This window comes from Ambystoma mexicanum, chromosome 6q (assembly GCF_040938575.1).
Source record: "Ambystoma mexicanum isolate Mex_15411 chromosome 6q, UKY_AmexF1_1, whole genome shotgun sequence".
NCBI classification, from domain to species: Eukaryota; Metazoa; Chordata; class Amphibia; order Caudata; family Ambystomatidae; genus Ambystoma; species Ambystoma mexicanum.
Genome location: NC_090937.1, coordinates 55,994,293 through 56,013,557, shown reverse-complemented (window position 1 = coordinate 56,013,557; position 19,265 = coordinate 55,994,293).

Below are 19,265 nucleotides of genomic sequence, written 5' to 3'. Positions count from 1 at the left end.
AAAAAAAAAGTGAGCAATTAAAGCTACTCATGTTGTCAAATCTATCAAAAGCGTCCCTGTGACCAAGTCGGCAAATAGGAGACTGTTGGGGCTTGTTCCCCTTTGATCCCAATTTAGACTGAGCTGACTGCATAACTAGTCCTGTATAAACACACGTGACGAGAAGGTTGCTCTAGGTTTGCTTATGCCACTCTCATGCCACTCACAGCACTGATTTAGTTGGTACATATAGTGCTGTCCTGTTATTGTAGAACGGGAGTAAAGCTACGTGAAAAGGAGTTAGCACTGTTCTTGGTGGCAGCTTTGGCTATTTTTAAGACTTGCTTCTCTTCGTTTTGGCCTTACACTGGTCTGTAACTATATCGTTTAGGCACGCTTCTCCTTCCTCAGCTTACCATAGAGGCGCAAAAGGCATCTCTGTAGGCATTTACCATATTTGGGACATTCCAAAAGCGGAATTTGAAGCGGGCGGGTCTTGTGCTGTGGACTTTTGATAACATGATAGCTTTGGGCGTTACCAGCGTCCCTGTGCTTTATTGAGTTGTGGGTTTTAAAATTTGACCTAAACTGTCAGTATATTATATTCTTGTGGGGATGTGGGCGTAGAGCTTTTGATCCACGCTTTTATTGACACATGATAGTGTTATCAAAAATTTCAAAAACGTATAATCTACGTAGCGCTCCCGACTGCCTCCTCTTTTGATGGTTCCACAGCACCAATCCAGTTGAATAATCTTGCAGGGAAAAGTACATACAAATGTTATAAGTTGGAGGGGTGGGAGGGCGTTTTTGTTTCACCAAAATGCGTCTACCCCGTTGACTTTCAATTACCTACCTGCTGAGGGCTGACTGAGGCCCTTGACTCTCTGAACTTTGAAGCGGGAGCGTCAACGCCGTTGAGTCATCCAATTGGTGACTGGCTTCAGCGTAATCTAAACTATACCCTAACAAGTTCTACAATGAGGAACACCATAGGAAGCCTGTTCCCTAGTAGTGTATAACATCATCCTGGACTCGAACAGAGAATCGCCACCAAGGACCTAAGAATTTCTCCACTTAGGGGAGAAGCCTCACAAAAAGATCAAGCTGGGATAGATCTGTGTGATGAAGACCTCCTGGAATTGGAAAGTCAAATCCACATTGAATCATCATTTGAACTTAATGTTCCATCTATGACCTGGGAAAAAGAAGGGTCATTGGGTAATCAGCAACCCAAATCTGTGGCGAGAACAACTATTCTGTTGAGGGAGTCTAATCCTCCAAGTGTGTAGAGCTCAAATGAACTTGTACCCCCCACAATAATGGCCCTGAACTTTGTCTTAACCTCTCTGGTTAAAGTTTTTGAAAATCTTAAACTTGAAGTTCAGCAGCAGACTGATACTCTCTTGGAAATCACCAAGGAATTGGAATTTAGTGAGATCACAATGGTGGCAATTAAAACGGCACTTAAAGAATCAGTCACTGAGATTTTGGGTGAAATTCGCTCAGTATCTAGAGCGCATTGCTCCAAACTAAACTAGACCACCCACAAGAAACATGGATTGAGGCCAAAGAGGAGATTAGATATCTATCCGAGAAACTTGATTGCCTGCCTAAACAACTCTCCAAAGCTAATCATCCCCTTTGGGACAATAACACCTTAGTGGATGAGATGGTTGATACTCCCCTCTCTGCATCTGTAATGGAGGAATTATTCCGCTTAGCACAAGTTGTAGAGACTGAGACGTATTCTGATAGTATGACTAAGGAGGCAGATTCAAATCTCCCGCTGGTGGCAGAACCAGAGGCACAGCTTGGGAAAAAGAAATCCAATTGGAAAAACAAAAAGCGGAAAAAGAAAGTACCTAAGGGTTTGTCTGTTCCCTTACCTCCTGTGGTAGGCAAATCAAAGAAAAGAAGACTGAAGAACCAGAATTAAGATTCAAGTCGGTTTATTAAAAACCTAAAGGGGAAATCCACACCAGAGACGGACGTAGACCATATAGGAATCCCAAACACTGGAAAGGGTAAAAGGGACAAATCTGCTTCTAGAACTGAAGAGCGGCAGGAGGAAGAGCGTCCGAAGGAGGAAGCAAAACAAACATCCGCAGTGGCCATTCAAACTGACCCTATTATTCCAGTCAGAAAAATTGCCGCCATCTTTCTGAAAGCGGTCCCGAAACTTAAGCAGGCTAAATCCACCCTGAAATTGGCTGCAATCTTTCTGAAGGCAGGGCAAAAATTATGCCAAACAATTGTAAGCCTGACAGTCCAGCAGAGTCAGGAGCCCAAGTCTCTTCTGCCAATTGATCCAACTTAATCTACTAGTTATGACCTACACTATCCAGAGAATCACGGATTAACCTTGGTCCCCCTTCAGGCTATGGGGGTGGTAGGTGGGGTTCCTTGGCTATCCGACTCTAACTGTAACTCATCTTTGAAAAATAAAGTTATGGAACTGTGGCAGACAGTTGCAAAAACATTACCTCCTGATTCAGAGCTCAAAGTTTATCTCTCAAGAAAGTTTCTGATTGGTACTGGTGCTTCTCCTTTGAATCGGTCTGCTATTTTAAAGGAAATGAACTCTATTCCCTCTCTTAAGTATTTTTTGACTGCCGAAATCCAACTGGTAAGCTTTCCATTTAGTCCAAATACCAATGTAGTTGAATTGAAATTAACCTCGAGACTGGGCCAAGAAACAATCATGGGGGCTAATGAGGCAGGGGATGAGAGTAGATTGCTGGTATCGAAAGTATATTCACAGTCCCTTGTTTATTATCCATCAATACCTCCGCCCATGGTGCGAAGATACCCTTCCTTGGTCTAGCCGGTTCTATCCCTTCTTCTTCAAATTCATGGGAGCTGGTTCCGGATATCATCTCTCAGATTCTTCTTAAAATGGGTATCCATCAAGAGAGACTCTAGTTGACCCCCATCTCAACTAACCTTCCTGGAATTCAAGGGAATTCATCTCTTTCACCTCAAACAGTGAGAAGCTGCTAACTTTTCAGAACTCAGACTTGATCCTACTACAGGATGTTTTTGGCTTTTTTAAAAGGAATTGATGGGTTCACAATATTTCAACAGTTAGCTGTTCAACTACGAGGGGGAAGGCCTGCGTGGGGCCCACTTATTGCTTGCAAAAATGATGTTTTTGTGTACTCTGAATTGCTCTTCTAAGAGATAGAGGGCATTCTGATAGTAAGAGTGGGTTTGTCTGATTGAAAGGTGGATAGGTGCTGGCTGGTGGTTAACTTATATTGAAACCCTCTTTCCTCCAAGATATTTGAGTTCCTACGAGATCTCTCTGACAGTCTGGTTACATTTGTCTCTATGTTTCCTTCTGATCAAATCATAATAGCAGGAGACTTAAACTCTCAATGTTTTGATGTCCAGGATAAGATATCGGGCAATTGGAAATATAACACTAAAAATTGAAAAATCTAGTTAAAATGTATGAGGGATTGGGATCTCTGGCTGCTTAATGGAAATGTGAGGGGGGACCTGTTTAGAGCGCCCACTTGGCACAGAGGAGGTTCCTTCTCTACTATAGATTATTTCTTTGTAACCAAAAGTCTCTTTGATAGTTGTTTGAATTTTGTAGTGTCTGAAGGTAATCGAGATGACCACGATATGCTGATAGCTACAGTGTCCCGAGGAGTGGTGAAGGCTACACCTGTTTACTTGGGTGAGGTTTCAGTAAATCTGGCTGGTAATCGTGTAAGAAAATCTGACAGAGGGGGGTTGACTCTAGTTGACAATTTGAGTAACCGAGTTGACCAGTTGATGGATGATCAGCTCTCTTTATGCTGTAAGCCAGCTTGGTTTCAACCTTTCGTGTGGGAGTAAAGTCCCCAATCTGTTCGTGAGAGAAAAAAAAGAGGTGTCGCATAGGCACTCATTTGAAATTCTAATTCAGTAGCAAAAAAGGCTGAAACGGTTCCATAGGGCAAGGCTGAAAATAAATGGGCCTTGATATAGACCTCCTGAAAGAACACCTTAGGGCTCTGAGCAATGTGTATAGGAATTGGGTTCGCTCGCACAGGAACCTAATACATCAACAAGATGGTGAAAAGATGTTAAGGGCACTAGCCCAAATAAATTCAAGACATTTTTGGGATTTAGTAGGTTCCCTCAATAGTAAATCTTTGGACGGTCAGGAAACGATACTACAGGAGGGGGTCTGGGTCAGACATTTCTCTGAAGTCTATGGACACTCGCAAACCATAGTTCTCAATACTGTTGTGAGAGATGCCTGGTCCCTATCCTTTTCTTATGAGTCTATTGAAGAACTGATTAAAAAAATCGTCCACCTCTAGAGCGGCCGGTCCAAATTGGCTGAGCAATTCCATCTTAAAAAGGAATCCTGCCCTTTGGGCGCGACTCCTAAAACATCCATTTGACAATATATTGAAGTCTAAGGAACTTCCAGAATCCTGGAGATCGTCGGTGGGTATCCCGATATATAAAAGGGGGGACAGGTTAGCAGCCTCAAACTATCGTCCCATATCTCTTTTAGATGCGGATAGCAAGATCTTTGTCGGTTTGATTTTGGCAGAGATGGAAGCTTGGGCTAATTCGAAAGGCCTAATCCCTAAATAGCAAACAGGGTTTAGAAGGGGATTATCGACTGCTCTCAATGAATTTCTTTTGAGTTGTCTCAGTGTACAGGCCCTTGGGAAGGGTGGCTCTCCCTTGTTTGGAGCATGGATCGATCTCTCCCAGGCATTTGACACTATTAATAGAAATCTTCTTTGGACGAAATTGAATGCCTGGGGAGCCCCTCTCAATCTTTTATCTATCCTTATCGAACTTCACCATAATTCAACTATGTGTGTTAGGTTATCAAGAGCAGACGCTCTGTCAGCTCCAATTAAGATCAACCGAGGAGTTCGACGGGGCTGCCTGATTGCCCCCTTCCATTTTATTATTTTCGTATCTGACTTAAGCCTATGGCTGCATGACAAGGAACTTATCTCTCCAAAAATTGGAGATATTAAAATCAATTGGCTGGCTTATGCTGATGATGTGGTGGTCTTTGACCACTCACAGGTCGGGCTCCAATGATTACTCTCAGCACTAGCAGAGTATGCTAAATGTAATGATTTAAAAAACAACCCCAATAAGTCTAAAATCTTGTTTTTTAAACATCCAAAAAAGATTCTTAAGACGTACATCTGGGACTTGGAGAAGCGTCCAGTAGAGGTACTCACCGAGATCACTTATCTGGGGGCAAGCATACAAGCTTACCCGACCATAGGCGATGTTCTTGCAGAGATTGACCTCAAGGTGCTTAATATGAGGGCCCAGATGAAAAGAACTCATCAAAAGTTTTGTAAATTCTCAATTCAGCCCCTGGTTAGGTTTTATATAGGCAAAGTAGCTACCATTATCTTGTTTGACCTGGACTCCAATTCCTTGGGACAGAATAGAGCCCTAACTGTGGAAGAGGTGTTTAAATTTACCCAATTGTGTGCCTATCAGTTGTCTAAGATATGAATTAGGACTGGCCTCACTCAGAGTTGTGATGGAGTGGAAATGGGTCTCCATGTTGAGACAAATTCTAGATCTGCATAAAGGCTCCATATATGAATATGTGGCTCTGTTAAGACAAGAAGGAGTGAACACCTTTCTCAAAAATCTTAATATAAGATGTCCAGATATGCTATTTGCCTCTGATTGTTCAGTTGAATTGCTTATTCAAAACCGTAGGAAGGTCCAAACTCATATGTTATGAGCTGATTGGATTAGGACAATCGACAATATGAGGCAAGCCAAGTTATGAACATAGCATAACAAAACTAATAAATTGAGATCCTTTTTGATGCAATACCTAAACAGATCATCTGATCCAGCCATTAGATCTACCTTTCGGAGATTTAGATTAAACTTACTTCTCATGCGGGACATTTTGTAGATAAGATATAAGGAGGAGTATCCAACTGCTACCTGTGATAAGTGTGACGATAAGTAACTCAGTCCTTATATCATCTACTCTCAAAATGCCCGGTTACATGGGCGTTGAGAGTGTCCAGACTTCAGAGATTTGTTCATGATGTGAGGTGGCTTAATCCAGATGGTTTTTGGGAAAGACTATCATCTGGTAATTAAACATTTTTGACCTTTTAAGTAGTGGCTGTTTTAAAATAGTTAGGTCTAGGGAGGACAGATACAACATTAGAAAATCACTTGATTACACTAATTGGTTGATTTTAGGATAGTATATTTGCCTATCAGTGGGTAGGCTCTTAGTTTATGATATTTAATTTTATTCTGCTGATTTTTGTCTTAATCTTCCTTTTTTTTTATTCTTTCTCTTGAATTTCTTTTTTTTCTTTATTTACAATATTACGGTTTTTAACCAATTTTATTCAACAGCATATGGGTGTTTTTTCTTCTGTATATCAATCATTTTCTTTATTTGTGACTTCCTTTATTCTCTCCATTTATTTTTATTTTTCTCTCTCTCCTTTTTCTTTATTTTTGCCATTTCTTCTTAGTGATATGTTTATGAGATTATTATTGATTGTATGATACTTGTTTGTATAGAGTGTTAAAAGTCATTAATTGTTTATATCTGCTTTTTGATTTCTGTATGTGGCTATAAAACTATAATAATAAAAAAAAAACTCAGAGGTGAATCCCAATGAATCATGCCCTAAGAACAAAGGGTGTGTACCTATATTTTAACACAATGCTATAGTGGTGCTATCAAAACACAGTATAAAGCAAAAGAGATGCAAGAGAAACAGTTTCCCTATCTTACCTTCCCATATGATATCCCCTTTCTATTCTATCCATTCCTCTTTCTTCTTTCTCCCCCAGTCACCCTCCATGAGCTCCCCCTGACCTACATATCCATTCCCATTTACCACCAGTCCCACCTACCCACACCATGTTTTCTTGGCCTGGCTAGGGGGAACAGAGTATGATGCTGCGTTCTACTCCTCCGACTCCTACTATTCTTCCTCCTCCTCCTCTTTTGTGAGGGCTGAGCAATGAGACCCGCAGTCCTTATGCCATCTCAGATGGTTTACGCTCAACAATTCCTCCCTGCCACCGTTGCTACTCTCAGCAGGCCACAGAGGAGGCGCTTGTGGTAGCACCATATTGTTGTGAAAGACATTTTATTTTTGGTTGCATTTTTCCAGTGCATTTGAATTGAGTTGAGGGTTTGAAAGACAGAGAGAGAGCAAGGGCAGGGGGAGCGGAATGAGGAGGAAGACTATTTAGGTTGAGGGGTATCACTCCCAGTGGGGTGGAGTGACCCCACCTCCCCTGACGCATCCGCATTTGTCTTTGACAGGTAAATACTGTTTACATACTATTTATAATATGCAATTGTCCATGATGACCTCTTGTTTGACATCTTTACTTTGATTTTCTATTGAATGTCATAATTTTGTTCAATAAAGGCGGATGTCTATTTTTCAAAGAAAGATGTGTTTGTGTGTCTCCTTGGTGGAGCCTGACCCCTGCGCTGCCCATCTATTAAGCTATGAGTGAGTCTTTCTGGATTAGCTTTTACTGCGAACTGAATCACTTCTAGGGGCACCTAATTTTGGCAGATAAGGCATGGTGAGATTAAATGATTTGGCCAGGATCACATACTTTGGTTAAGTGGTAAAGTCAGAATTAGAGCATAGCCTAAACTGTAGGCATGTGTCCACTCATCTTCCCAGCTCATGCTGGCACAAACATGTGTTGAAGTTTGGTTTTGAATACATACAATAATGCTCAGTACTATATACATACTTTAAAAGTGCACAAGAAACATGATAAATCAACCTGGCAGTGTATACAACATTGTAGAAATGTGTTGATGAAAAACGAGTAAGGGAGGCATTTTGTTTTGAATCTCAAATTCCACAAAGGACCACTCCTGATTGCACTTTTTTGCAAAAGGACCCCTTCAGGCAGTTTTAATTGTTTCCAACAAGTACTGGAAACGTAAATAGTAGCACAAAGGCAAAATCGCCTTTGCTCTCCACTTTTCCACTGTGTGTCTGGAAAAGTGTAAAGCCCTCCCACAATTAATGTTTGTGGGTGCCATCTACCATGGATTCCTTTGCAATCTACCTGCTTTTACCAGGTGTAAAAGTCAGACAGAATCCATAGGAATCCATTGGTTTTCTGCCAGCAAAAAAATACATGTGGGTGGAAAACCAATCGGATTTTGTAGGGGGATCTGTAGAAGTAGGCAAACATGTAAAGCCCTGTCTACTCTCCAACCCCAGCTGCCAAATCCTGCAAAATCCTGCAGCACATAAAAAGTGGCACTAAATGTTTTTAGTGCCACTTTTTCCACACCTCTTGACTTTGGAAAAGACCCTCACTGTAGATATATTTTCCCCATCCTGAATGGAAGCCTACAAGGCCCAGCATGCACATTAATGAGCGCTAACAACAAATCCCATACTGACACAAAGTTAAATGACAAGGTCATTGTTTCACACAGCGCGTTCTATACACCGATCATTTCTAATCACCCAACAATCACCCTTAAATAGCTCATGAAAACCTTATATACTATATATTTGTTATTTAGACAAAAGTGTGCCACAGCAATGCACACTTCCTGTTACCTTTCCCATCTGTAATCACTTCCTGCTGTTAAATTGCTGCTGAGACAAGTTAAAAAGATGCCTCATTGGGAGGCCCTGTGCAGCCCTAACTGTTTGTCTTTGAAGAGAAAGAGGCAGAGAAGAGGGCCAATGGGCATTTGTCCCAAGTGACTTAAATCCACCTGTCATTTCAACCTGTAGAAAATATTTAAATACCAATTTTTATTTTTAAATGATGTGCACCTTTTATACTTTGCCAGCAAAATTATAGGAAACGCTCCTCTCTTGAGTTATTTTCCAGGTGTTCATGATTAATCGTCTCAGAGGCAAATGTTTATTGGTGGGTGGGAAAAATCCTTCATTCCCGCTCACTGCACCCCTGTCACTGATGGGACACCACAGTACATAATTTCCATTTCCAGCCGTACCTAAACACCCGGCATCCGGGAGTTACATTATGCTTTCCAAACAAGTCCCAAAATACTCATGATGTAGTCTGTTTGCATTCAAACTATGTTCATAGTTCCTCAAACAGTATGAAGTTATCAAGTCATTATTTATCAGTTAGAATCATGTAACGTTCTGGCACGGCAGGCTGGGCTCCCACACAAGGATACATTCTATTTTGTTTGGAAGCGAGCTGATAGTGGTCCAGGCACGCCATCCTAGCCTTGACATTTTTGGGTAGGGCCATGTTGGACCAACTTAGTGAGGTGCAGCTTGATTCCCTAGGCATAGCGAGCAAGGCACCCACATCTGGGCATATCCACTCGCACTTAGGGAGACAAACTGACACCAACACGCATTGGAAAAGCCACCAGTTTGGGATTTTGAGTAGGCATGGGATAGGCATTTGCTAGGCACTGCTATTAAGGTATGATCTGGCCATAAGATGAGAACAGCTGGAAAATGGTGCCCGTACCTGGGCACATGGTTATTATCTGTCAAATGCCTGTCTGATACATATACACAAGCCAAAACTGTTGCCATTATGATCACTTGTTCTGGCCAGGACTCCAGTGCGAGGACACATATTGCTTACAAGTCAACTGGTTGAAGACACAAATTATTAAGAGATTTTTATTACAACAGGTGCTCATTTACTGAAGCAATTAAGCCATTAAACACACAAATGAATGCTTGGATATATCACACCCAGGCCTTAAAAGCATGTTTGGTGTCACTTTTTGATAGAGCTTGCTCAAATAGTTCCAAGAGGGTATATTTTGCTGGTGAGGTACAGATGGTGGTGGTAATTCCATAGAGATTAACATGGCAATGGGTGGGTACTTTACCAAATGCGCCGATAGACAATGGGATGTGTGTCCCTCCTCAGGTCCCATCTCCATCCCATCGTTGTTCCAGCGCAAGATTTCTAGCTTATACCTAATAGCAACACTGAAAAAGGATGGAGTAAGTCTCTGAACCAGGGGGTATGGACCAAGGCCGTGAAGCCAGCGGTGCGGGCTGCACTCCGAAACCACCCCTTAGGGTGTATAAGTTCAATGTAGTTCGAACTAAAAATAACAAATTTCCATTGGTTTACTGCAAAGTGTGATAGTTTAATGTTAAATTCTTTAATCGTGAATTTTGCATCTCGTTAACTGTACATCTTAAGAACAGCAGATGTGCTGGGTGAGCTATAAAAACATTAGTTTTGGCCAATGCATTTCGGAACCTTGTTCCTTCGTCAGGGCCAGCTCATTCTCAAATGCATCTGATCCGAATGCAAAATGATAAGCAATCGAATCTGTAATGTAATCCACAAACATATACGCAAGATTAATTGATTAAATATGCATCAATCGCAAAACATATTCACATGAATAATACAGGTTGATGAAACCATTAAAGCATACAGTATTGCATTTTCAATTTATGGATGTGTTCGGCATGCCGATAGTGAGTCCATCATGCCCCAGTTACCAATGTAAATACACAAGTCGAGTCACACAATTCCAAAGAGTTAACCGGGGTGCCAACGTACGCCGGGAAAAGGGGATATTGTTTACAGAATAATTAATGTTTAGGGGATGTATCACATAACCATGGCAAAAAAGTAAAATAGAAAGTATAAATTACATACGTGTCATCCCATATTTAATGCGTGATAACAGGTGGCGGGATCATATTAAGAAAAGGAAAGAAAAACGGTAGAAAAAATCACCAACAGACTGCCACAAATCTTACTGCTTGTCAACTTTCAGTGTCATAGAAATCGACCTGTACTAACCTTGCTATGGTGGCAGAATGGACTGTGAATCGTAAGACGACGCTTTGAAGCTTGAGGCTTGTTGGAAGGCGTTCGGTGAACGTCTGCTGATTCTTATCTAGGGAAGACATGCTTCGCGATCAGTTGTGTAACAATATGATGTTGCTAAAGCGCTTATAATGTCTAGGGCTCACTAGCACACGACCGTGCAGTACGACGCGTCTTACCTGAATGTTCAGATGTGGAAAATCGGCAGAACGCGGCTAAGGACGCGTTCTCGGTTACTATGGTGCTTTATCACGAAGCTTCTTACACGTCGCCTAGCTACGTGAAAAGAGCCACAGAGTTCTGTGAAAAGCCGGCGGCCATCTTACTGCGGCTGCTAGCTTCCATCATACATGTGCCCTAACGGGTATACTATAAAGGATGAAATGTCTAATTGAAATTGCTCAACTAAGGATGAAATATCTAATTGAAAAGTGATACTTGGGGGTGTAGTGGTGGTAAAAAATGTGGCAAAATACGGATAATATGAAAAAATGTTGTGTTATAAAAATTAAAATGATAAAAATATATTGTAAGAAATGTATAGTTAATAAAAAAGTTAAATTAATGAAATAATGAAAGACATAACTAGGCAAAGAACATGCCCGAGAAGACAAATTCTACTGAGACCGATAACCACAATGAGGGCCGGCCTTAGTCTGACTGATCTGGTTCCGTACGGTACACTATTCCTGAAGCTCAGGCTGATTTACCATTACTGTTATTACTATGTTAAGATTGGAGTAAAGCTAAGGGCAACGTTAGATTCAAGGGGTCTCGGTTGCCATATAGCTAGTCACTCTAGGGTGCAGGTTCATTTAAGGAACACACAGAAAAGAAAGGGAGAACAGAATAAAAGTAAGAGGAAAAAAGGAAAAAGGAAAAAGAAAAACAAATTGTTAAACAGACATCTTATATAATTGTGCAAAACGTCACTACTATTCCTTATGATTTACATCAGTCGCGGTGATTCTTGCAAAATCATGTTCCCACTCGGTGCTGCTGATGTTGACACAACCAAAATTATCAAACAAACAGTACAATGTCATAATGCGTTCTAATGTGTCCCATGCTGTTAACCCATTATAGTCTAGTGATTCCAGCATCAAAGAAAACAACTGAGGTCGAACTCCTCGTTCATTCCATTCGGTGTCAATGAGTCAAGTTTGTTGATCCAAAAAGCTTCTTTCTGTGCTCTCCACTGCTTCATATCTCGAGAGTGTCCTTTGGGAGGCATGACTTCAAGTACCAGAAATCTCAACTGGCTCACTGTGTGCCCATTGTCATTAAAATGCCTAGCAACAGCTGACATCCTGTTCTTATTCCTAATATTGGATTTATGCTCATTTATCCTAATTCTGATTTTACGTGAGGTCTCCCCCACGTAATACTTACCACATGGGCATCTGAGTGCATAGATTACATTTTCCGAAAGACATGTCGCATGCTGTCTTAGTGCAAGTTTTACACCAGTGCGTGGATGTGCAATTGTACTGCCTTTAATAATGCTGTTGCAATTACCACAACTCATACATGGATGAGTCCCGGGGAATTTGTCTGGTTTAGTAACTGGTGTTCTCTCCTTAGTGTTCATCAATAAGTTCCGCAAGTTACTGCTTTTCTGATATGCAAATATGGGTGGTGTAGGAAACAGGTCCACTGTTCGCTCATCACTTGTAAGAATATTCCATCTGTTGCGTATTATAGTCTTAATGTGCTTGCTCTGTATGGAATATTTAGTCACGAAGACCAAATCTGGACTGTTAGTAATAGGTTTCTTTACTAGCAATTGTTGTCGTTCCTGGGCATCAGTCTTGGCTCGTGCTGTTACTAAATCTACCTCTGGGTATCCTCTTGCTTGCAGCTTTTGTTGCAATTGTTGTAATCGTAAGTTACAATCCTCTGGGTCACTTACGATTCTTTTGATCCTTAACATTTGACCGTAGGGCAAATTCTGAAGTGTCTTAGGTGGATGAAAACTGAGCCGATGTAGCAGGTTATTGCGATCTGTAGGTTTCGTGTACAATGTGGTGGTAATTTTATTGGCTCGGATAACTGTTTGTACATCGAGATAGTGTACATTAGGATTACCTATATCTATAGTAAATTGGATACGTTGATCGATCCCATTGAGAAATATCAAAAATTCTTGAAGATCTTGTACACTACCTATCCATATGCCGAAGATGTCATCTATAAATCTCACCCATGTCTTCAACTGGTGTTGCCATCTGGGATTAGATAATACATGTGTTGTTTCAAATTGATACATAAAACAATTAGCATATGATGGTGCCATAGTGGCTCCCATGGCAGTCCCCGATATCTGATTGTAATATTTGCCATCGTACTTAAAACAGGAGTTCTTGGAGATGAAGTCAAGAAGAATAATGAGAAACTCATTATTGGCTCCAATGTCTGTTGCACTGAGTAAGAGAGATTCAACTGCTTGCTGTCCCAGATCATGCGGAATACTGGTGTAGAGGCTGACAACATCAATAGTAAATAGAATGTCTCCAGGTGCCAATGAGATAGTATCTAATATTTGGAGGAAATGCGTAGTGTCCCTTACATATGTCCTTGTGGCTTGGACCAGTGGTTGTAGAAAAAAATCTATATATGTTCCTAAAGGTTGTAATAGACTTCTCGTGGCAGCTACTATTGGTCTGCCGGGTGGATTGATCAAGCTTTTGTGGATCTTAGGCAAGGTATATAGGTGAGGCATTACTGGAAATGCGGTCCATAGATACGCCCTTGTTTTGGTGCTAATCCATTCGTTTTCTACAGCTTTATCGAGAATATCTGTTAGTTTCCTCTTGATCTCCGGAGTGGGGTCTTGTGGTAGTAGAGTGTAGGTATTAGTATCCGACAATTGGCGCAAGCATTCTGAATGATATTGTGATGCGTCTTGGATCACCATTGCTCCACCTTTATCCGCGGGACGGATGACTATAGTTTCATCGCCGAATAATGTACGTATCTGTGACAGCTCACCTCTATTCAAATTAGTTCTTCTTGGTGCGCGAAATTGCATATTTTTGAGGTCGTTCAATACCATTTTTTGAAACATGTCTATTGCTGGTACTTGTACTGGCGGGCAAAAGGTGCTGCTTGGTTTAAATTCTGTGTACTCTGACTCTATTGTTGTAGTAGATGGCGTGTTCTCTGCGAAAAACGCCTTCAATTTCAATTTACGAATGAATTTGAATAACTCAATCTCTGTTTGGAATTGATTAGTGCTGTAGGTCGGTACAAACTTAAGCCCTTTCTCCAGGGTTCGTATCTCGCCGGCTGAAAGTGTCCGCTTGGATAGATTAACCACTAACTGCGATTCGTTTGAAACCTTGTTTGCATCCTCTGACTTCCTCTTTCTCCCCCTCCTTGTCCTCTTCCTCTCTCTAAAAAAGCTGTGTTGGTTATACGTTTAACTTGCGCTGGTCTTAATTCTTGGGCTGATGTACTAGCTGGTGGCAAGTCGATGTTTGTTCTATCCTCTTGCTCTGGGACATCGGACTCAGAGCTGCTGTTGCCACTCGTGTTCTTATTCTGGCGTGTACCTTGCTGTTGATATTTGTCAGCCCACGTGTAAACCTCATTATTGAGGTAATCGAAAGTATCTCGGCGAAACTTGCGTATCTTCCGAGCCTCCAAATCTTCTTGGTAGCTCTCGAGCTTCTTATTAATGTCAGCTAGAATCACTGCAAATGATTCAGCATCAGTGATGTCAGTGATGTTTTTAGAGAGATTCTCAATCTCTTTCTCAAGTTGTTCTACATTGCTTGATAACTCTTGTATGGTTAATAAAATTAAGTCTAGGGAACATTTATTGAGAATCTGTTCCCATTTTTCAACAAACTTTTTGTTCTCCTTACAGAGCGTAGGTCGTAATGGAATCCGAAGACCTCTGGGAATCCTTTGTGCCTTATAATACCTGCTTAAGGTTACTGCATGTAGTTTGCGATTGATCAGCTTTCTGATATTATATTCCAGCTGTTTAATCTTGCTCTGTGGATCCGCCCCACCGGGGGTACGCGTGGTTTCCTTAATGAGACCCAGAATAGCATCTGCTTCTTCTGCTGAAAAACCCAGCGTTGTTGCTCTGTTGTCTGTAATGTGTTCAATATCTTCGTATGACATATTCACTGTGGCGTGCTACGTTCAGGTTAATCCACGGATGGAGAGCGAGAACAAAAATGTGTGGTGTGCGTGCACAGCCTCCTCTTATCGAAAGATCCTTCTGTTTAAACCACTGCTCATTGGAATTCAAAATTGGGTGCAAACCCGCTGGAAAGGTGCCTCCGTGGACTGGCACACTACGAAAACAGGGGGTATGGACCAAGGCCGTGAAGCCAGCGGTGCGGGCTGCACTCCGAAACCACCCCTTAGGGTGTATAAGTTCAATGTAGTTCGAACTAAAAATAACAAATTTCCATTGGTTTACTGCAAAGTGTGATAGTTTAATGTTAAATTCTTTAATCGTGAATTTTGCATCTCGTTAACTGTACATCTTAAGAACAGCAGATGTGCTGGGTGAGCTATAAAAACATTAGTTTTGGCCAATGCATTTCGGAACCTTGTTCCTTCGTCAGGGCCAGCTCATTCTCAAATGCATCTGATCCGAATGCAAAATGATAAGCAATCGAATCTGTAATGTAATCCACAAACATATACGCAAGATTAATTGATTAAATATGCATCAATCGCAAAACATATTCACATGAATAATACAGGTTGATGAAACCATTAAAGCATACAGTATTGCATTTTCAATTTATGGATGTGTTCGGCATGCCGATAGTGAGTCCATCATGCCCCAGTTACCAATGTAAATACACAAGTCGAGTCACACAATTCCAAAGAGTTAACCGGGGTGCCAACGTACGCCGGGAAAAGGGGATATTGTTTACAGAATAATTAATGTTTAGGGGATGTATCACATAACCATGGCAAAAAAGTAAAATAGAAAGTATAAATTACATACGTGTCATCCCATATTTAATGCGTGATAACAGGTGGCGGGATCATATTAAGAAAAGGAAAGAAAAACGGTAGAAAAAATCACCAACAGACTGCCACAAATCTTACTGCTTGTCAACTTTCAGTGTCATAGAAATCGACCTGTACTAACCTTGCTATGGTGGCAGAATGGACTGTGAATCGTAAGACGACGCTTTGAAGCTTGAGGCTTGTTGGAAGGCTTGTTGGAAGGCGTTCGGTGAACGTCTGCTGATTCTTATCTTTGGAATTGTGTGACTCGACTTGTGTATTTACATTGGTAACTGGGGCATGATGGACTCACTATCGGCATGCCGAACACATCCATAAATTGAAAATGCAATACTGTATGCTTTAATGGTTTCATCAACCTGTATTATTCATGTGAATATGTTTTGCGATTGATGCATATTTAATCAATTAATCTTGCGTATATGTTTGTGGATTACATTACAGATTCGATTGCTTATCATTTTGCATTCGGATCAGATGCATTTGAGAATGAGCTGGCCCTGACGAAGGAACAAGGTTCCGAAATGCATTGGCCAAAACTAATGTTTTTATAGCTCACCCAGCACATCTGCTGTTCTTAAGATGTACAGTTAACGAGATGCAAAATTCACGATTAAAGAATTTAACATTAAACTATCACACTTTGCAGTAAACCAATGGAAATTTGTTATTTTTAGTTCGAACTACATTGAACTTATACACCCTAAGGGGTGGTTTCGGAGTGCAGCCCGCACCGCTGGCTTCACGGCCTTGGTCCATACCCCCTGTTTTCGTAGTGTGCCAGTCCACGGAGGCACCTTTCCAGCGGGTTTGCACCCAATTTTGAATTCCAATGAGCAGTGGTTTAAACAGAAGGATCTTTCGATAAGAGGAGGCTGTGCACGCACACCACACATTTTTGTTCTCGCTCTCCACCCGTGGATTAACCTGAACGTAGCACGCCACAGTGAATATGTCATACGAAGATATTGAACACATTACAGACAACAGAGCAACAACGCTGGGTTTTTCAGCAGAAGAAGCAGATGCTATTCTGGGTCTCATTAAGGAAACCACGCGTACCCCCGGTGGGGCGGATCCACAGAGCAAGATTAAACAGCTGGAATATAATATCAGAAAGCTGATCAATCGCAAACTACATGCAGTAACCTTAAGCAGGTATTATAAGGCACAAAGGATTCCCAGAGGTCTTCGGATTCCATTACGACCTACGCTCTGTAAGGAGAACAAAAAGTTTGTTGAAAAATGGGAACAGATTCTCAATAAATGTTCCCTAGACTTAATTTTATTAACCATACAAGAGTTATCAAGCAATGTAGAACAACTTGAGAAAGAGATTGAGAATCTCTCTAAAAACATCACTGACATCACTGATGCTGAATCATTTGCAGTGATTCTAGCTGACATTAATAAGAAGCTCGAGAGCTACCAAGAAGATTTGGAGGCTCGGAAGATACGCAAGTTTCGCCGAGATACTTTCGATTACCTCAATAATGAGGTTTACACGTGGGCTGACAAATATCAACAGCAAGGTACACGCCAGAATAAGAACACGAGTGGCAACAGCAGCTCTGAGTCCGATGTCCCAGAGCAAGAGGATAGAACAAACATCGACTTGCCACCAGCTAGTACATCAGCCCAAGAATTAAGACCAGCGCAAGTTAAACGTATAACCAACACAGCTTTTTTAGAGAGAGGAAGAGGACAAGGAGGGGGAGAAAGAGGAAGTCAGAGGATGCAAACAAGGTTTCAAACGAATCGCAGTTAGTGGTTAATCTATCCAAGCGGACACTTTCAGCCGGCGAGATACGAACCCTGGAGAAAGGGCTTAAGTTTGTACCGACCTACAGCACTAATCAATTCCAAACAGAGATTGAGTTATTCAAATTCATTCGTAAATTGAAATTGAAGGCGTTTTTCGCAGAGAACACGCCATCTACTACAACAATAGAGTCAGAGTACACAGAATTTAAACCAAGCAGCACCTTTTGCCCGCCAGTACAAGTACCAGCAATAGACATGTTTCAAAAAATGGTATTGAACGACCTCAAAAAGATGCAATTTCGCGCACCAGGAAGAACTAATTTGAATAGAGGTGAGCTGTCACAGATACGTACATTATTCGGCGATGAAACTATAGTCATCCGTCCCGCGGATAAAGGTGGAGCAATGGTGATCCAAGACGCATCACAATATCATTCAGAATGCTTGCGCCAATTGTCGGATACTAATACCTACACTCTACTACCACAAGACCCCACTCCGGAGATCAAGAGGAAACTAACAGATATTCTCGATAAAGCTGTAGAAAACGAATGGATTAGCACCAAAACAAGGGCGTATCTATGGACCGCATTTCCAGTAATGCCTCACCTATATACCTTGCCTAAGATCCACAAAAGCTTGATCAATCCACCCGGCAGACCAATAGTAGCTGCCACGAGAAGTCTATTACAACCTTTAGGAACATATATAGATTTTTTTCTACAACCACTGGCCCAAGCCACAAGGACATATGTAAGGGACACTACGCATTTCCTCCAAATATTAGATACTATCTCATTGGCACCTGGAGACATTCTATTTACTATTGATGTTGTCAGCCTCTACACCAGTATTCCGCATGATCTGGGACAGCAAGCAGTTGAATCTCTCTTACTCAGTGCAACAGACATTGGAGCCAATAATGAGTTTCTCATTATTCTTCTTGACTTCATCTCCAAGAACTCCTGTTTTAAGTACGATGGCAAATATTACAATCAGATATCGGGGACTGCCATGGGAGCCACTATGGCACCATCATATGCTAATTGTTTTATGTATCAATTTGAAACAACACATGTATTATCTAATCCCAGATGGCAACACCAGTTGAAGACATGGGTGAGATTTATAGATGACATCTTCGGCATATGGATAGGTAGTGTACAAGATCTTCAAGAATTTTTGATATTTCTCAATGGGATCGATCAACGTATCCAATTTACTATAGATATAGGTAATCCTAATGTACACTATCTCGATGTACAAACAGTTATCCGAGCCAATAAAATTACCACCACATTGTACACGAAACCTACAGATCGCAATAACCTGCTACATCGGCTCAGTTTTCATCCACCTAAGACACTTCAGAATTTGCCCTACGGTCAAATGTTAAGGATCAAAAGAATCGTAAGTGACCCAGAGGATTGTAACTTACGATTACAACAATTGCAACAAAAGCTGCAAGCAAGAGGATACCCAGAGGTAGATTTAGTAACAGCACGAGCCAAGACTGATGCCCAGGAACGACAACAATTGCTAGTAAAGAAACCTATTACTAACAGTCCAGATTTGGTCTTCGTGACTAAATATTCCATACAGAGCAAGCACATTAAGACTATAATACGCAACAGATGGAATATTCTTACAAGTGATGAGCGAACAGTGGACCTGTTTCCTACACCACCCATATT